This window comes from Nannospalax galili, unplaced genomic scaffold, assembly GCF_000622305.1.
Source record: "Nannospalax galili isolate Female #2095 unplaced genomic scaffold, S.galili_v1.0 scaffold126, whole genome shotgun sequence".
Taxonomy (NCBI): domain Eukaryota; kingdom Metazoa; phylum Chordata; class Mammalia; order Rodentia; family Spalacidae; genus Nannospalax; species Nannospalax galili.
The window spans coordinates 1,335,270-1,356,547 of NW_008355275.1; the positions used below are offsets into that span (position 1 = coordinate 1,335,270).

At 42.2% G+C, this 21,278-nt stretch overlaps 1 protein-coding gene across 5 annotated transcripts in view; it reads right to left on the reverse strand.

Moving 5' to 3' along the window:
• Slc1a2 (solute carrier family 1 member 2) overlaps nucleotides 1-21,278 on the reverse strand; it is a 147,698-nt gene that overhangs the window by 51,986 nt on the left and 74,434 nt on the right. The window contains exon 1 of one of the 5 annotated variants that reach the window (XM_008852379.2): nucleotides 4,917-4,933. The exons of the other annotated variants lie outside the window; for them this stretch is intronic. The gene's annotated coding sequence lies outside the window, so the exon portion shown is untranslated. Of the gene's footprint in view, nucleotides 1-4,916; nucleotides 4,934-21,278 lie in introns of those variants that run through there. 5 annotated transcript variants of the gene reach the window in all.

The following is a 21,278-nucleotide window of genomic DNA, read 5'->3' on the forward strand; positions in this document are numbered from 1 at the left end:
TAGACAGCCTTCCTCTCCCACTAGAGCCTCCATACTCTGCCATCCCTGCCACTGTCCACTGTACTGTCAGCACCCCCATCCATTCCCCCCTATCTGCCCTTCTGGTATATCTAGTCAGCCAGAGGTCCCTGTTCCAGGAGGGTCAGCTGTTCCTCATCTACGGCAATCCGTTGTCAGTATTCCTTTGGATAGAATTGGGGTCTGCTGTTCATTTTTCCAGTAGTGTGTTAGGTTACTATCTGGAAGAGCCTTTATCCATCCTGGCCAACAACTCGACTGAAGGTATCGCCTGTCTGGCTTTGCTGTTGGTCAAGTAACTTTTAGCTATATATATGTATGCTCATAAGGAGCATTTTGATCAGTATCATCTGTGATGCAGCTCAACCACTTTCCAGATAGTCCACCCCCACCCCAGATGAACCTAAGCTGTTTGGAGACTCTGCCCAATACAGCCCTCGGACCCTGCTCCTCTCCCCACTCCGTACTTTATCTTTTCCCAGGCCAATAAGACTCTCACTATGAAGCTTGGACATTGACATAAAAGCCAGTTTTTCACATTGATAAATTTAAGATAGTTTGTAGCTTCTGTACACAATTACCATCATTTGATAAAGGAAACAAAACAAAACGAAACAACACCAATGAAAAAAAATCCGAAAAGCATTTAATACCTAGAAAGACAAAGACATGCCACTATCTGAGGACATGACACGGGCAGTGCCTTCCAAGAAACAAGGATGCTTCCCTTACCCAGTGTCCCAGTGTGCCAGACAGCTTCAGTTGTCCACTTGACACACCTGGGTAGAGGGAACCACAACTGAAGAATTTCCTCCATTGGACTGGCCTGTGGCCATGTCTGTGGGGCATTTTCTTGATTGTTGAGTGATGTGGGAGGGCCCAGCCCACTGTGGGTGGTTCCATCCCTGGGCAGGTGTTCCTGGATTATATAAGAATGTAGGCTGAGCACAGGCCAGGGAAGCAAGCAGATAAGCAGCATTCTTCCATGGCCTGTGCTTCAGCTCCTGCCTCCATGTTCCTGCCCTGAGTTCCTACCTTGGGCTCTTTCAGTGATAAACTGTGACCCAGGAGATGTAAGCCAAATAAACCCTTTCCTCCGCAAGTTGGTTTGGGTCAGAGTGGCTTTAAAAATATTTTATCTATTATTTTTATTTTACGTGTATAATTGTATTGCCTGCATGTATGTAAGTGCACCCACATAGTACAATGCCAGCAGAGGTCAGAAGAGGGCATCAAATTCCCCAGGAACTGGAGTTACAGACAGTTGTTAGCCACCATATGGGAATCGAACCCAGGTCCTCTGCAAGAGCAGCCAGTGCTCTTAACCAATGAGCCAGCTCTCCAACCCCTTGGTCAGAGTGTTTGTCATGGCAACAGAGAAGCAAAGTAGAACACCAGGGTATTCTTACTACAAACTAGACAAACCCTTGTGGAACCAATGCCTATCTGTACAGCAATGGTCTGGCATCACTGATGATAATGGTAAGAATGAGGGCTTAAGTCTTCGAGTCCTGACTAGAATTTACTAGCTGTGTGATGTGTGGAAAGAAGGGTTTAAAACCTACTTCATAAAAACTCAACAAAGGGGTGCCGAGAGATGGCTCGGTTGGTAAAGTGCTTGCCCAACAGCCATGAGGATCCGAGTTTAATTCCTGAAATCCATGTTTAAAAGCAGGTTGTGGTGGCACACACTTGTAATTTCAGTGCCGAGGAAGCAGAGACGGGTGGCTCCCTGGGGCTATCTGGCCAGCCTAGCCTAATCAGTGAGTTCCAAGCCAAACATGAACACTTTGTCTCAAAAACCAAGGTGGATGACATCTGAATAATGGCACCCAAGATTGACCTCTAGCCTCCACATGCATATACACATACTGCACACACATCTACATGCACATGAAGCTGCACATACACATAAAGTTTCAACAAAAGTACTCTAGTGTGGTGCCTGCCATAGGTAGCTCCTTTCTCCAGAGAACATGAAGAAGGTTGCTTTTCAAGTTCATGGCAAAGGTGACTTTGTTAGGGGACCTATCCAGTAGCACTACCATTCCAACAAGATACCAAGAACTTAGCTTCCTGGTCTCAGAACTGAAACTTGGAACTTAAACACAATGGCTTACTTTTTCATAACTGAGTACTATATTTGCTACCAAATGCCTTGAAAATCAGGAATACTATTTCACAGTCTCGTAGGATACTCAGATGAAAATAGTTAAAATATACACTTCTTCATCTCTCCTAAAGTTTTACTCATTAAGTTTAAGGCAATCTCTGATTTCCTGACATATATGGGCACTTAGGAACACTCAGACCACCTAAAAAAAGAAAATAGGGCATAGCTGCTCCCCACCCATTCACAAGGATCAGCAAGCAAACAGTACCACTCCACCACTGCCAAGGGAAACAGACAGCAAAGTACTTTATAGAGCACGGCAGGAGAAAATGATCAAAATGATCTCTTTAACAGGGACAAACCACATTTCTGTGTTTACATTTGGCTCTTTTTCCATTTTTAAACATTTTTCCAGATATTATTGCAAAATGAGGCTCAAAACCAGGAAACAGCCAGTGAAGAATGGAGGCGGTATGCATTCTAGAATGGTGAGCTTACTCCCTTAGCCAGCCCTCGGCAAAACTCTGCCATCCCCTGAGACTGTTAATCTTCTTGCCTTCTGCTTTGCTTGTACCCTCCTGCCATTGAAATTAGAGTCAGGCACATGTCGGCATTAAAGTGACACTAGCAATATTAAAAGCAAGCATTCTGGCAAGATCCATATGATGTAATGAAAGCATCAGCCATCAAAACAACCACAACAAAGTAGAAACACACCAATATTAGATTCACATCTGTATTCAGCCCTGAGCTGGGGCAGGGTGCCTGTTGCACACATTTCCTTAGCTGAACAAAACTGCTGTTTGCTTAATGGTTTGCATTTTAGGCTATGATAAAAATGTCCCTGAAGCCCTGAATCAAAACAGCCACATCAAACCAGCAGCATCAAAATGTCACGAGACCACTAGTGTTTACTGAGAATCTCTGTAACTTGCTCTCTTGGAATTAGGCAGATACTTCAGACTTCTAAGTGTTCCTGACACATGCACATAAAACAGTTTTTAATATTTAACGTTATTTATTATTAGTGTGTGAGGGTGTACAGAGAGGTGGGAGGGGCACCACAGTGCACACATGGAAGAGGTCAGAGGACAACCCTCGGGAGCCAGTTCTCTGTGTCCACTGTGGGTTCTGGGGATCCATCTCAGGTTTTTCGGCTTGCACAGTGAGTGCTTTTATCGACTGAGCCATCTTGATGACCCAGAAAATAATTCTTAAGGTAAATCAGAGCCCCAATTGCAGCCAGGGACACAGGGCGACTCCTAAAATTATCTGTAAAAATTCTATAGCAGCCTCATCAATTGTTGCATCTCTCAGACCACGAGGGGAGCCCCAAGAGGAGGTCATTATAGAATATTAATATAAAATATTAATATCAAAGATTATTGTATATGTGAGCAGAAAGAGCCCAACCGGGCCTGTGTAATTCTGGATTGACACAGTAAGTCCCTTCGAGGGTGCATGCTTGTCCTTTTGTTAACATCCACTCCCTAAATCCTGCAGCTGTGCAAGTATAACAAAGCAATAGAGAATTTGAACACCAAGGCTTGGAGTTGAGCTGCACCAACTCCACAGAACTAAATGCTCTCCAATACTCTTAGTCACCTCTACCACTGAGCTATGGCCCCATTTGTTAGTCATCTCTATTCCTACTTGGGTACATCCTGGATGCTGGAATTGGCAATGAACTCCCAAATGCTGGAGGCCAGCTCAATCAGACCTCTCCAGTGGCCTCCATTGCCCAACAAAGTAAGCCATGTGATCAGACAGCTGTAGGGATAACTAAAACCTTTAACAATGAGCCTACAATTTCCTTTGGCTGTGGCTTCACCTTTAAATTATTTAAACAGCTGCTAATTTTGCAATTGTTGCCCAGTTTCTTTCCATGCAAATCCACATGAGTTCTGTTTTGATGGCGGACTCAGCTTATCATATGAATTGCGCTCCATGACTCCAAGGGAATACATAATGGAACAATACTAAGTTTTCAACTATTCTCAGAACATGCTTTTCATTAGCACTCCATTTTCCTTGCTCTGCCAAGAGCCTCTAATGACAGGCTCATTAGATATGGTGTTGACTTCTAATTTCCTGTGGCACACTGTTGTGTCCCTCATCTGGCACCAATTCTGTTTTTCCCCCCTCACTGGCTCAATGAGGTGGCAACAGAACATGCCCTCCAGGGAGCCCGAAAGCAACCAGCGTGTTCTGCCTGGAGTTGTGAGGTCAGCAATGCATCCCACATCTGCCTCTCCATTGCCTAAGACCAATCCCAGGCCTGAGAACTTCAGAAGGCACAGGGGGCACAGATATCCAAAAATCACCCTCATGAGAGATACTAAGGTCCAATCTCACAGAACAAAAATAATGTTTGCTGAGGGAGCTTTCCTTTAGATGGTCAATGTGTTTGGTTAATGCTGGAAATGCTAGCTGTGCTCACTCTGACTACTGCATTGAAAATGCATGGGACCATGTCCCACAGCCAGGATTCCTCTAATTCACCAAAGGACACTCCATTCTCACTGTTAAAAGGCCTGGACCTCTAAGACAGACCAACATTTCCAACAGTCTGCAAGCATCTCCATCCTTGCCCAATCCTATAAGTCAATGTAGAGTATGCTTGCTGGCCAAGAAGTGAGTCTCTCTCTGACTGTTCCTCTGTTCTCAAGGATCCTGCACATATAACTTAGAGGGTCACAGTTTCCACTTCTATGTCCACTTGCTAAGCCACAGAAATGCTTTCTGAAAAGGTCCCGCTTTGTATGTTACCCCACTAGGGATGTACCTCTTTGAGGCTTCTTCTTGAACATCCGAGGGGAGAGGGGCTGCCTACAGCACAACTTACAGCTCTCCCAAATCACGAGGCTTGGAGCTGGAGGGTAAAACAAAACCCAGTGAGACTGGAAGCCAGGAAGTCAGGCTTCCAATTCGACGGATGCCACTGACTGATGGAGTCCGAAATAGACGCAGGGTATCTTGCTCATGATCACAGACAAAAGGGTAATGTGATATAACATAGGACAAATTCTTTTCTCTGGCTTTTTCATAGTTTATAGTCTCTTACTAAATTTGTTCATTGACAGTTTCATACATGTATATATAAAATGTATTCTGATTACTCTCACTGCCCATCCTCTCTGCTCTCCCTCCCACTCCTGTCAACCTCCTCCTCTCTACAAGTCCCTCTCTTACATTCATGTCTTTTTGTTTTGTTTTGTGACCCACTTATTTTTAACCAGGGCTGTCTATGTGACCCTGAGTTTGTAACTCTCCATTGAAACCTGGTGGGCTTACCACAGAACATACTCTTTTTAAAAATTTTTATTATTTTAAATTTTATGTGTATGAGTGTATTGTCTACATGTATGTAAATGCACTGGTATCATGAAATTCCCATGGAGGTCAGAAGAGGGCATCAATTCCCCTGAAACTGGAGTTACAAAAGGTTGTTAGTCTCCATGTGGGTTCTGGGAATCAAACCCAGGTCCTCTGCAAGAACAGCCATTGCTCTTAACCATTGAACCATCTCTCTAGCTCTTCAAAACAATTCTTAATGTAAGATACGGACTGGATTTAGGAATTGTTTGGGTCTATTTTTATTTGTTTATTTTTGGTACTAGGTTTTTACTCTGTAAACTAAGAAAGTATATTAGAAATGTATTCTAAAAGTCCATAATTGTCAAATTTTCTTACTCGGGTAAGAGGTATGAACAATGCTTCCAGAGATGTAAGCTTCCTTCCAATCACTCACAACTGAATAATCTTTGAGTTTGTCCTGGGACATTTCAATAAATCCACTAATCATGAGAGATTCCCTTTGGTTGCATCAAACCCCTCACAGCAACATGCAGAGGGACAAGAGACAATCTAACCACAACAATGACAGTATATCATATGCCTTAACATGTTTTACCCTTTCAATCCCTGCCACAAAAGCATGCTTTTCAAATGCCAATATAGCTGCATTGGGGTCAAATTTAGTTCAAAATTCAGACACAGGCATCATCTTCAGTCTATATTTTTAAGATGGGCAAAATCATTGGCTTGGGAAGGTAGTCAAAGAGGCAAACTTGCAATGGGTCCAGCCAGTTCACTTCCAAGTCACTGAGAGACCCACCAACAACCTCATTCTCTCTCAACTGCTGTGGAGTTGGAGAGGTGAACTTCCAGAGACATTATTCAGGACAAGGAATTGCAGGAAAGGAGTCTTTCTCACATGACTTTCCAGACCCATGAGGACCAAAACAGGCTAATGACAAGAGCCTGTTGGACCACTGGATATTCTCATACAGGGGACAAAGTAATGGAAGACAAGTTTCTGAAGGAATACATAAAAATAGGAGATGGGGCTGGGGATGTAACTCAGTAGAGTGCTTGCCTGGTATGGAGGAAGCCCTGGGTTTGATCTCTAGCCTCTCATAAGCAAGACCTGGTGGCACATGACTATAATCCCAGCATTGAGGAAGTGGAGGCAGGAGGATCAGAAGCTCAAGGTCATCCCAGCTACATAGCTTGAGGCTAGCCTGGGATACCTCATTTTTCCCCCAAGGGGCTAGTTTAATTTTTTAACTTTATTTTTTTTTTTGATCATTTCAATATATATTATATTTGTATCATTTTCATCAAAAACCCTTTTCTTAAAGCGTTTTGTCCAGAAATGGAAGTTAATATACCAGCTCTGATTAGGTGGTAAAATGCAATTAAACAGTTGTATGGTCACTGGATTTTGTTTAAAATCTTCCTTTCCAGTCATGATATAGATAGACTGTCAATCACTTGGTCAGCACCACTCATCTCACATGGTTATTACAGACCTTCTAGGAGATAATATTTGGAAAAGTACCAAAAGAATATTTGATACAGAGTTGGCACTCAGTTTTAGTTTCTTTTCTTTCACATAAATGCCTACAAAGGTACATCATGACCATTAAGACCATTTAGTTACAGTTGTTTCAGTGAACCTATTTAGTAATTAAATGGGATGTGTGTGTGTGTGTGTGTGTGTGTGTGTGTGTGTGTGTGTGTGTTTTAACCAAGAGAAAGTACTAGAAGAGCCAGAGTGAGTGGGAGCCACAGAAGTTCCCACAGCTGTTGGCCCCCTTTACACCAGACAACCTTTCAAGGAGCATCAGGAATGCCCTTAAACAGGAAACTTCTTATTTTGGGAAAATCCTCTCTATAAGACAGACTTAAAGCAGCCTTAACCAAACACATCTTCCCATTTCTATAAAGACTTCCTCACCAAGGCAATGAGTCTCCAGAGCCTGGTGAGGGCTGGGTGGGGTGTTTGATCATCCGGAATTGGGAACCACTTCTAAAAATAAAGATGATGCCATGGCCCAAGAGTATGAGGATCAGATAACCCAACATGTCGGCCCATTTCCATAAAGACTTGCTCACCAAAGCACAGTGTGTCTCCGGGGCCTGGTGAGGGCTGGGTGGGGTGTTTGATCATCCCAAATTGGGAATCCCTTCTAAAAATAAAGATGTTGCCATGGCCCGGTAGCATTCTGTGCTGGATAGCTTTAGTGTCAACTTGACACACCTGGGTTGAGGGAGCCTCAGTTGGGGAATTTCCTCTATTGGACTGGTCTGTGGCCATGTCTATGGGGCATCTTCTTGATGAGTGATGTGGGAGGGCCCAGCCCACTGTGGGTGGTGCCACCCCTGGGCAGGTGGGCCTGTGTTGCATAAGAAAACAGGCTGAGCAGGGGCCAGGGGAGTAAGTAAGCAATGTTCCTCCATGGCCTGCGCTCCAGCTCCTGCTTCCAAGTTCCTGCCGTGAGTTCATATCTTGGGCTCCCTGATGAACTGCGACCTGGGAGATGTAAGCTGAATAAACCCTTTCCTCCCCAAGTTGGTTGTGGTCAGAGTGTTTTGTCACAGCAATGGAGAGACAAACTAGGACAGAAATGGGTACCAGAGAGTGGGATATTGCTGTGACAGACTGACCTTGGTGTTTTGGGGAGGACTGTGGAAGTGTTTGGAACTTTGGGCTAGAAAAGCCATTGTGTGCTCAGAGTTTTTTGCTGGAACAGTTATGTTGAGAGTTGCAGACAATGGAGGCCTAGCTTGTGAAGCTTCAAAGGGAAGCATAGACTATCAGGGTTGTTCATGTAAGACTTTGGATTGAGAATCTATGGGTTCTGGTCAACTGGGCTAAAGAATCAGCTGTGACTAAGAAGAGATCAGAACCTGAAGCAAAACCTTTGCTTTACTGGGACAATTGATGCTGGTTAGCTGGGGCTGAAAAATCAGCTGTAAGTAACAAGAGACCAGCATCACTGAGGTGAAGTCTTCTGGGAGGTATTTCCTCAGGGGCAGCACACAGAGGGGACCCATACCTCTATTTCACACTGGAGGCAGGACTTGGTAATGTGTAAGAGTCTCCTGCATGGTTCTGGTGTTGAAAGCGTGAAGGGGTCACAGACAGCAGCTGAGGCTTGGCACTCTGAGAGGCCAGGAAAGGCCGTAAGTGAAAGTGCAGCTTCAGTTGCAGTTAAGACCCCAGGATTGAAGGGGCCATGGAGAGAATCTGAGGCTTTGCACCCAGAGAGGCAAGAAAAAGCCATTAGTGATGGTGTAGCCTCAGTTTCAGCGGAGACCCCAGCTTTTTGGAGATATCAGGACCGTGGGACAACCACCAAGGACCGCAGTAGGTAAGGAATGGAGCTGGCCTGGGTCTGCAAGACGAGCTGAGTGTGCTGTGGGCAGCAGAGTCAGAGAAGTGGAGTTGCCAGAACCCTTTGGAGACCAGAAGATCGTGAGTGAATCCCAGATGTCCAGCCTTGAGCTACTTTGCTGTACTTTGGTTTTGCTTGAGTCCGATTCTTCCCTTTGAAATAAGACAGTACTTGTTTCGGATTTTATAGAAGCCCACAGTTAAGAAACTTTTTTTTTTACTCTCTGTGATTTTTTTTCATTTTTTGAAAATTACTTATTTAATAACCATATAATTAGAAGAAGCATTTCATTACAACAGCATTGACATATTCAATAACAATTTCCAGAGCTAAGATGCATCTCTTTCAAAATTTTTAGGTTTACAGTTGAATTAATACAGTTATACAATATTGTACTCCATATAAACCCTATAAGACATAAAATTAAATGAGGTTTTAAACTTTAAAAAAGATCTCCATTTCATTATTAAAATATAGTTTCATACAGAAAAATTCATTTTAATACAATTGACACTAAGATGCACATGCGTTTCTAATCTCTACATATCTGATTATTACTAGTCACATTCGGTTACTTTCTGAGCTCCTTGGCATCTGAGCATGGATTTAAAGTCATCAGGTAGATTTCAATGGTAATGTTTTTCACATCTACTAATTATTAAGGAGCAAATTTTTAACTTTTAAAAGAGATTATGAACTTTTAAGTGTTTGGATTTTTTTAAGGACTGTGGGATTTTTAAGGTTGTACTGTGTTATGTTGTGATATTAATGTTAACAATGTATCTTGGGGACAAGAATTGGAAAGGTTATGGTTTAATAGTGATGTGTCTGTGTGTTGAGTTGACAAGGGGTCAATTGTGCTGGATAGCTTTAGTGTCAACTTGACACACCTGGGTTGAGGGAGCCTCAACTGGGGAATTGCCTCCATTGAACTGGCCTGCGGCCATGTCTGTGGGGCATCTTCTTGATTGTTGAGTGATATGGAAGGGCCCAGCCCACTGTGGGTGGTGCCACTCATGGGCAGGTGGGCCTATGTTGCATAAGAAAGCAAGCTGATCAGCCAGTAAGCAGCATTCCTCCATGGCCTGTGCTCCAGCTCCTGCTTCCAGGTTCCTGCCCTGAGTTCCTACCTTGGGCCCCCTGATAAACTGTGACCCGGGAGATGTAAAATAAAATAAACCCTTTCCTCCCCAAGTTGGTTGTGGTTAGAGTGTTTTGTCACAGCAATGGAGAGACAACCTAGGACACATACTGATCAGTGTTATCCCCAAATACATGTCACATCCAGAGTAATTGCTACCGGCTCTAGTTCATGGAACAATTTGAGAATACATCCAAATCAGTCACATAGCTCCAATAAACTTGGGGGACTGGGGACTATATGATATGTTCTCAGATCCTGAGTCACAGAAACTAGTCCCCATTTCTTTATATATAAAGCAGTGTGACTTGAAGCAAACTGTCTCCTCTAACTGAAGTGTCCTCTCCACCTCTCCCTCCAGCCTAGTCATCTTAAGCTAACATCTACTTCTTCAAAACCCAAGCATGCTTGTGCCCAGAAGCATCCCCTGCCTCCCAAGTTTGATTTTTAGATGCTCCCTCTGTGCAGGCTACCCTATCACCTGTGCTTTCAAGACAACTCTCACTGTCTGGGGTCTGCTTCCCAGAAGGTAAATTCTAGAACAAGACTGTCTCACTTAACTTACACTGAACTATGCCCAGATTATATTTTTTTAGTCCATCATCCATCTATCTATTCATTCAACATATAATTATTAAACATACTGTTTCTCATGAATGACGTTACATGGGGAGAGAGAGCTAAGTCTGTTTTGTTTCAGATATTTTTGACACTTGGTTGGTTGAACCTATGAGTATGGATAGAATCCATTAATATGAAAGGGGAATTAGATATTAGAGGTATAGTAACAATTGGTTGAGGGATTACTAGAGTGATCTGTATCTATATATCTGGAGGTGCCCGTGGCAGCAAGGTACAGGATACCTTTGGCAGTCTAGCCCTGAGTGAAAGGTTCCTCTTACAGATGTGGCTTCAGACAGACACATACAGAAAGTCTGAGGAAAGGATACGTGAAGCTCCTTGGCCTAGAAGTCCAACTGAAGTCTCAGCTAGCATCTCATGACCTTGTCAAAGGCAACCAGGGCATTTACCTGCAGCAAGCTGTCATGACCCCACTTTAATGTACTTCCTGAAGTCATTCCAAGGGAAGCACACCCAAAGCCCTGGAAGTGGTTAGGAGGTGCCCTATTGGCCACTGGATCATCAGCACTTGACTCCTGAGCAACTGGGATAAAAGCCTTTGTAATTCCAAGTGCCTTGAAGAAAAGAGTGTTCCTGTTCAATTTATAAAATCTTCAGTTTGGAGCTTGGTAAGGTTTATTCCTGAATCAATGACTTATCTTGGCTCTCAAATTATGATATCAAAGCCAACATTATGTTCTGTCTTTGCCTGAACTGGGTATATAATGGCATATATAATGTCAGGCATCCATTGAATATTGAGTAAAACTTGTAGACTGAATTAAATGCTAAACAAAATAGAATAATAGGGGTGAGATAAGGTCTACAATATTTCTTGAAATGAGGTCTCTGGACTCAAATACAGAGCATGGCTTTCAGTTAACGCATGAGTGGCAGGCATATTTGCCAGGGGCATTCTTGCCTCCTTCCACCCACACTCTCCAGAGGCTATATTCAACACACACTGAGCTCTTTGTATCTTATTTGAGAACAGACACAACCCTGCAGTTCCTAAGACGGATATTGTACTTTGTGGGGGAGAAAAGGAAGAGATTTATTGCATCATACACCACCCAGAAAACAGTCAATTTTCATTTTAAGCATTTTTGTTCTTCTTCCCCTACTTTAGTCCACTGACTGACCAGTCACAATCTGATGGACTGCCCAACAGGTGCCCAGTTGCTATTTCCCAAACATGCTCCCTGGTATGAGTTTTGTTCCCCCCACATACACACACACTCCTAACTCACATAGTTTTAAGTATTCATTCCACAAGTGAGTCTTTTGCTCAGCTGCTAAGGAAAAAATATAACTTTTTCTTAATTCTAAGCTTAATAAGCAATCATTTTAATCATGTTAAGGATAAAGAATTGGAAATCAAATCTAAAATTCTCTAATTTGCAGTGATAAATTCTGGCAAATATTAATCATTTAAGTTTTTCTAATTTTTTTTAAAAACAAAAACAAGGCCTCAATGTGTCACCCTGAATGGCTTGCAGCTCACTATGTACACCAGGCTGGCCTCAAACTCACAAAGATCCACCTTTTCTGCCTCCCAAGTGCTGTGGTGTTTACCACTACACACAGCCTATTGCTTCTAAATTTCAATGATCTTTGTTTCAACCTTATTATTTAAAAAAAAAAAAAAAAACTAAAGATATTTGACTACAACCCTGCCTGAGTAAGTATAGCCTAAAGAAAACGTGAACACCTGACTAAAACAGGCAAGCCCTCTGCTTCTGCCCTGGAGACTCTATATATGGTTTGTGGGGTGTTTGTTCACACCACTATTTCTCCCTCTCAACAACTTCTCTTCCCTCCCAACTTGCCCATTTTATATAAATAGGAGCTTATAAACTCAAGGGTGATCCAGGGCTTGTACTACTTTTCAAATTTTGATTGTTTAACAACAATTAAACGTTGATTGGTTTCACATGGAAATCTAGATTTCCCTTCTCAAACTATGGGAAAAGGAACAATCCTGCAACTATCAGTCAGAAATGAGAAATGACTACTGTCCTTTAGACAGGAATGGCCTTTCCCCTCTGACACAGTCCTCACCAGTCCCTATTGCCTTGTTGATATAAAAACAAAACAAAACACTGTCAATTAGCATTTGTCATCAAGTATGCTGTGCTGTTTTTCTAAGAGAAGTGTTAGGAGGAAGATAAATTACCTCCTGCCTGGTTCCTCTGTAGCTAGCAGTCCTTTCCCCACTGAGTCTCTGTCTGCCTAAACAAACTCTCTATTCAAGAAGTGAATATATACACTAGGTATGGGGTGATTTAACGGTGAATCACATTGTTGTTACTAAGGATGTCACATAATTTACAACTTTGAGCAGATTCCTTGGGGACAAATGTGAAAACAAAAGCAAATGGCCTGTGATCTCACCTTCCTGTGAACAAGCAGGAGAAGCAATGCACAAAGAGCAGCCAGCACTGAGTGGGGCTTGTCTTCTCTGCCTGTGCCTCCATGGATGGCCTGAGGTTAGATCTCTCTAGAATAACAACTTTGCAGTAGGTGCTAAAACTCATGGTGATGTCAGTCTACAGTAGGGCCAAGGGGCTCAAATTGGATGTTGGGCTCAGTCTGTAAAGGCTGGCTAGACAGCACTGTTCTGTGGCATCTCCAAAAATTTTCAGACTATTGAGAAATAACTGTTATTCATCCAAAGATGAGGAAGCATAGTTGAATAATGTGCTTCTTGTCAAATACAGAAAATATAGAGCTGGGGAAATGTAACTCTGGTCTATCTTCATCTAAGCCCAATGTGTCTTCCCTAGACTACGGCAGCTATAAGTGCCTACAGCCTTAAGTTGGGGATAATGTTCACAGATGTTGCTTTAGTTATTGAATCACAAACCTAAGATGAATTATCCCAAGTTCTCTTTCTCTCTCTCTTTCTGTCTCTCTCTCTCTCTCTCTCTCTCTCTCTCTCTCTCTCTCTCTCTCTCTCTCTCTCTCTCTCTGTATAAAAAGGAACTGTTGCTTGTTTTATTTTACTATTCTCAAGAAAATTTCTCTTCTCCAGTCCTACCAGGATATTGAATCTCAATTTCACAGCTATCAATTCATCACAAATATGGAAAGCAACAGGACCAGTCTCCCAATATGATGGGCATATTGGTGGTTTCAGGCCAAATTCTTTCAAACCCCAGTCATGGCAGTGGTGGTTACCTGAGGTCTCTGGACTCCTCTGGCCTGTAATCATTCCTCACCACTGGTTCACAGCCTGCATTGAAGACCTTGACCCCAAGGATGCTGTTTAGCTTAACTCTGGCTAAAGTTGATGTTCAGAAAATGAGTTTGCATGTACTGTTTTCCCCTGAATGATGGAGATACTAAGTTGTGGAGAAAGGATATCATGCATTGTACCAGGATTCTACAGGGATGCAAAGTCAAATCCCATCCAGTCCCTTCAGAGCTTCCCCAAAGAAGATGATGAGGAAGTGATGATCAGCCTAGATCCCACTGAAGGTGACCCAGTTAGATCAACTCATTAAGATATGCACTTTTACTTAAATTTATTTTAATGGACAAACATGTAAAAATTTACAATGAATGGGTACCATGGGATATTTCAATATACAAATATATTGTAAAATGTTTAGATCATTCTAAACATACTTATCTCCTCAACCATTTGCCATCTCTTTATAGTGAAAACATTCAAGATCCTTCCTCCTGGCTTTATAAAATGCATGATACATTATTACTATATCTCTCTTGAATAGTTGTTGTCATTTGACAGGCTTAGACGGAATTAATGGTGTTATCATCATCTGCAGAGCACATCAACTTGGGGCAAAGTATTATTTTCTACTTCATCCTCATAACAGCAGCTCTATGGGCTGGTACATATGGGGATAGGTTGTACCATTATAATCTTCAACTTATACACAAGAAACTAAGGACACTAACATGTCTAAAATCATCCACCAAACAGCAAAACCACAAAGCTAAACTTGTATCTGTCCAATTTCAAAAGCTCAGGTTTTGAGACTATACTCAAGTGCCTGGGCAGCCAATGGGAAGAATTCCAAACTTTGATCTTATATTTAAACTTATCATCACCTCATCACTGCAGAAGGAATTGCAAATCATGGTTCACCATGGAAAACATTTGTTGACCCCTGGCATAGAGGAATGGTAAACAAAATTCCCAACTTTACTGAATTCTCTGTAGCACTTGAGGACTAGAAGTTACTAAGGCTTCTTTTCTTGTTTCATGAAAATCATTCTTTGTAATGGGTTATGTAACTGGCTCTGAGTGATGACAGCTGGATATAAATTTGAAAGGGGGAGAAATAACAGCTAAAGAGTTGTGGTTCTAAAATATCCACGTTCTGGAATCACTGCAGAGCATCTGGTTAACCAAAATCCAAGGAGAGTTTTGCAGAGTTATATAGAATTTGGCGAATGGATCTCAGGGCACACAAAAGTGCCCACAGACCTCTCTCTGGTCATGGGGGATTTGAGGGGAATCCTTATAGCAGCATGCAGCCAAACTGAATACTAGCTGCTTACATAGCTCCTGCCTGCTAAGCCAGCAGAACCAGTGACAACTGGGGGTGGTCAGTAAGGCAGTGACAAGCATCCATTCCATTCTTTGTTTTTAAATGCAATGAGAGGTGTTTGATAATCTTTGTGTAAGACAGACATCTGAGTCATGTTAGCAACAGGGAGTTCGCCTGAGTCATGGAACACCTGCTGGTACCAAATCAGGTCTTTCCACCTGCTCAAAGACATGCCAAGAATCTCACCAATACTGTCACATTTCCTAGTTTGGATCCAGACATCAATGAATATTCATCTGTCTATATTTGTGAGCTGAAATGTCCCATACATACCAGATGCATGGAAGCTAGAGCACTTCAAGGCTGCACAAGGGCTAGAGGAAATGGACACAAACTCCAAAGCAGCCCCTAACATGCTATGCGAACTTGTGCATGTGACATATTTTAAATCTGAGCCTGGGCTTTTCTACTTTGTACATGTGTGTGTGTGGCATATGTATGGGGGTGATCATGCCTGTACAAGCTCATGTGGAGGCCAGAGGAGGATGTCAAATAGAAGTTGTACTTGACAACTCTCCACTATAGTCTCTTGACTGAACCTGAAGCTCACCATTTTTTTCAGCTTGGCTGGCTGGCCTGTGAGCTCTAGCAGTCCTCTTGAATTCCTGCTTCTCCCCTCTACCCCAGTGCTCCCACACAAATCCTAGGAATTTGAACTCAGATATTCAGGCTTGTACAGCAAGTACTCTTACCCACTGAGCCATCTCCCCAGCTCTTAGGGGCCAGCTATAAGGTATAGTATTTGTGTAGTCTATCTGGGTGGGCAGTGCCTTCCAGTTGTATGTGCATGTGAACAGGAAGTTCCACCAACAGTGAAGAAGCATCTTAGCATATCTTACTGACATATGAGTCATAATTCATTAAATCTTGTTATTCAATTAGTGTTGTTGTAATTACCACCAATGCTGTCAGTTATTATCCTTACTTATGGCATAAGTGATGCTGATAGCCAGCACTAGTTGAATACTTTGAATATGTCAGATGTTATTTGTTGAGGTCGCTAGGATATATGAGAGAACTCTGTATAGACAAAGGATTAGTAAACTATAGTCATGGCCAAACTCAGCCCACCGCCTGCTTTAATTAACAAGTTTTTAATGAGCACAACCAAGGCTATTGCTCATCTATTATCAACAGAAGAACTGAGTAATTGAAACAGAGACCTTAAAATACTTGCTAACTGGCCCTTTACAGAAAAACCTTGGACCCCCACATTGCAAACCTATTGCTTTTTAAAAAAATATTTTATTTATTATTTTTATTTTATGTGTATTCATGTATTGCCTGCATGTAGATAAGTGCACCCATGTTGTACAATGCCCACGGAAGACAGAAGAGGCTGTCAGAGCCCCTGGAACTGGAGTTACAGACAGTTGTTAGCTGCCATGTGGGTGCTGGGATTCAAACCCAGGTCTTCTGCAAAAACAACCAGTGCTCTTAACCGCTGAGCCATCTCACCAGCCTGTAAACCTGTTGCTTTTATCTGCCTAGCATCTGCTGCACTTTGGCTCTTGCCCCATGACCTCCCCTCTTCAACTCCTGTTGTTGTGGTTTTGTTGGAGCTGACCTACTGCCTAGCCCAGGCTGAGTGCATCAGGTAATCCCATGGACCATAAAGATTCATGGGTAGATATTTAGATGAACTGGATCCAGTGAGATTCAATTTTAAGATTTTTCTAGAAATAGGGAGGGAGAGAATCTCTCTTTTGCTGAGGTTTCTGAGTTGCTAGAATGCCAGATCAGAGTTTTCAGTTCTTCTAGAAACCCTTGTTGAAGTTATCCACCTGTATTTGAAGACAAAGAGACACGGAGAAAGAACATGCCCTGCTGATGAAAGTTTAGCCTCTGGACCTAAATAAATCTGAAGTTACTTATAGACTCTTCATCTAATAAACTAATAGCCTCCTTCATTTAAATCAGATCAAATTAGGCATGTGTCACAATTAGAGCAAAACAATTCTTTGAGATAAACATAATTATTTTTTCTATTAAGACATAACTGTTAAAAGTCAAAGCTAGTGAGTGGCAGAGTCTAGACCCCCAGGTATGCACAGAGCTCAACAAAGAGACCAGTGTCTAGAGCTCTCCAGAAGAACTAGTAGGATCAGGAACAGACACACTCAACAAGTTATTTTCCTGCCTTTGAAAAAGGAGCCATCCATCCAGCACATAGCACTGTCTTCTAGAAGGTGATTCTTTGGGATCATTCTATTTTCTATTTATAAATTGTCCATGACAAGACTCAGCACAGTACTGGCCTCTCATGGGGTAACTTGGGGGAAGCTATAATAAAGGGTGTTGTTAAGCATCTTTCCGCCCTTCACTCTTGCCACTTAACTAGGAAAAAAAAATGCTGGGGAGAAAATTGACTTTCTTCTTGAAGAATATTTGGTTATCAAAAAGCCAACAAATCGGGCAGTCTCAATATGGAAACCAACATTCTAAGTTCATACTCTTCTGTGGTAAGGAATGAGTTAGAGCAGACTCCTGAAACCCAGATTCCATGTACCCATCCATGCCACAAGGCATCTTCTTATAAGGTGCTTCGAAGAGGGCTACAGGATCCAGGAGGAGATGCGTGGTACAGGTTATGGAAACACAAGCTGTCAGGGAAGTTTTTGACCACTTGTGTGGTTCAGTGTTACTCTTCACCCAGCTGGAGGACTTTATAATGAAGTCTGGGTTTCACATAAGCATCATGGGAACTCATAAGGCCTTCTATCCAGAGTGTACTAGTCCCAACACAAACCCAGACAAATTCAAATATTTGTATATGATTTACAACCACAAAGAGTTAATCTTAAATTGGATAGGTGGATAAATGGATGAATTTGAAAGAAACAGATGCTGAGTAAGCAGAAACATATTTATTATATACACAAAAAATTACAAGTACTATTTCCAGAAGGATCATAGAACAGTTGATTATGGTGATCACTACCTACACTTACACATGGGTCAAACATTTTACCATGTATATTTATTACCTTGCCCTGTCATGTTCAAAAAGCAAGTGGAAATTATCAACAATATATTCAGTGACATACCCTTCTTAGGGTTTAGCCATGTCTCGATGATCCAAAAAAGTTAAATAATCAGAAATCAATTATCTTGGACCTTTCAGTTAGGCTTTTTCCTTTGAAGTTTGGTGACATCCACAATTGCAGATCCACTGATATGAGCTCTCTGCTCACGTGGCACTTCCCTGAGCACAGAAAAGCAACCATGGGACCCAGCTCATGCCAGGTACACATTACATGAGATCTGCTCCTTCAGGGACTATCCCAGCTTGGTGCCAGGCCAGGGTGAATGAGAAAATAAGGAGTCCAAAAGTCCAGCCACAAAGACCCCAATCTGTCAGTTCAGCTGGGCACAGCTGGGCAAGGACATCCTTGGCATAGAGATCAAAGCATTGGCCACAATCTGGCCTTTGGTGCACCGACATCCTCAGAAAGCACCCTGCCTACTTTGCTGAATGAAGTCAGTGGGCAAAGTTTAAGACTTAAAGAGAATGGGATATGAGACAGATGGCCAGTCCAACTCAGCATCACTCTGGGCTCTTCAACCCTGGGGGCACATACACACAAATGGAAAGAAGCTTAGTCTGGTTTTCACGCTCGGTTTTACCACTTTCTAGCAGCTGTACAATCCTTGGCAAGTCACCCTAGTTCCCCCAAAACCTGTTTCCTTATCCACCTTAGGCAAGAAGTCTGCTGAGAGAGGTAGATTAGTTGTAACGTGTGTGCTGCAAAACAGCCATCAGCACTGTCCTTTCTTCTTTCTTCCTTCCTGTGGCCATCGCTGAGTTAAGAGAATGTGCTTTGAACAATTCACTGACTGAAAGAGACATCATAAAACTCAGTTCGAGGGGCTGGAGATATGGCTCAGTGGTTAACAGCACTGGCTGCTTTGGCAGAGGACCTGAGTTCAGTTCCCAGCACCCAAATAGCAGCTAAAACCATCCATAACTCCAGTTCCAGGGGATCCAACACTGTCTTCTGGCCTCCTTGGACATTGCATGACACAGGTGCACTTACATTTACACAGGCAGTACATTCATACACATCAAAAAACTCAATTCAAATGAATCCTCAGACTTCCTAGAAAATGCCATAGACTCTAGAATGACACTCTGGACTTTCATGTAATAAACAACATGAGGGTCATCTTTATATCTGTGTGTCCTCTTGGATTATGGTGTGTAGACTAAAGTCAGAAGGAAATTATATAAGCATAATCCCAGAACATCAATAAACACAGAAAAGAACAGTTCAAGAATCAAACAAGCAGTATATTACAGCGAATGTCTCAGAGGCCAGAAACTGCTAGGTGATTCACAGGTTGAGTGTCTGACAGAAGGATAGGGGATTGTGGGAATACTTTTGAAAGGATAATCAGAGTGCCAAACAATCTGAATGGAGGCTGGGTCAGCTCCTGAAGGTCCCTTGTCCATTAGCCTGCAATTGCTGTCTTCAGGAGAGATCTCAGAGCCCAGGCTATAGAGGCACTGAGACTTAAGGTGGGCAAGGAGAAACAGGTAGGCTGGAGCACTTCATCAGGTTGAGCAAGTTGTTGGTAGTTAATAACTACCAACACTAATAAATTAATGTATGTTATAAGTACTAACTACAAGTCAGTTGTGAAGAGGCGCTTCTGAACTAGTCCTATTAATGTTTGAACTTACATTAAAAGAAACCCCACCCCCACCCCAGCACAGAGCATTACAAGCAACTTGCAAAAATCTCAGCCACATTACAACTCAGGGGGAAACCAGTGTAAACACCAAATTTCGTATATCAAGTTGACAAAAAAAATCTTTTCAAAGTTGATAACCAGCTCAGGAGAAGGCTTAGCAGGTAAGAGTGATTATTCCACAGCATGAGGACCTGAGTTTGAATTCTCAGTGCCCGCATAAAACAGGTAGGGTTGCATGTGCCTATAACCCAACCACTGGGGATGCAGGGACAGACAGATCCCAAGAGATCACTGGAAAGCCAGCCTAGCCAAAAAGGTCAGCTCCTGAGCAGTGCTATCTCATGGCACTAAGCAGAGAGAGACATAGAGGACGATGCTGAGGTCCTGTTCTGAACTCTGCATGTACACAGGTGGGTGTGTGCACTCATACACTATGTACAGGCAACACACACACACACACACACACACACACACACAGACAGAAGAAAAAGGAAAAGAAAGAAGTTAATAGTGTCAGATGTTGGGAGATGCCTCCGAGGGTAAACTGCCTGCTGTGTAAACATGAGGACCTGAGTTTAAATCCTGAGACCCATATAAAAGACTGGGCATAGTGGCACGTGCCTTTCATCCCTGTACTGGTAGGAAAGGAGTAGGCAAATCTCCGAAGACATTGACCAGCCAGCCCAGCTAAAACAATGAGCTTCAGGTTCATTAAGTGACCCTGTCTCAAAAAATAAAATAATAAATAAATACAAAAGTAGAAAGATGGAGGAAAGACTTCTACCTCTGGCCTTCATACACAGGTGCATACACTTGTACATACAGACACACACACACACAGACACACACACACACACACACACACACACACACACACATACAAAGTTGAGAATGTCTAGGATTAGTAAAGACAGTTGTTTAATGTGAAAAGTCCAAGTGGGTATGAGGGATGGAGGGCTTCTGTAATTTCCATCAAAGTATAAAGTATACAATGTCCTTTTGTGCACAAAAACATTTTTCTTAACATCTATTCTAGAGAAACCTGTGCATGTGTTCACAAGTATGTCTATTCTTTGCAGAAAGGTTTCTAACAGTAAAAACAGGAAAAACCCAAATTTGATCAATATGGATTGTTGAATAAATTCTGATATATTTTGATGCAACAAAAGACCAAAGACCTGTTAAAAAGAAAGATATAAAACCACATAATAGATATGAAGAAGTATCTAAAATTATCTTTAAGTATATGTTGAAAACTATATGTGTATATGAGTATTTATATGCATGGAAAGAAATCCTGGAAAGAAAAGTAAAAAAAAAAAAAAAAAAAAAAAAGTTTGCATGGGTTACCTCTAAGAACAGAAGAGGATTTGGGAAGAAGGTATGTAAAGAGAATTATTACATATTTGGTAAGTTTTTAAGTAGTT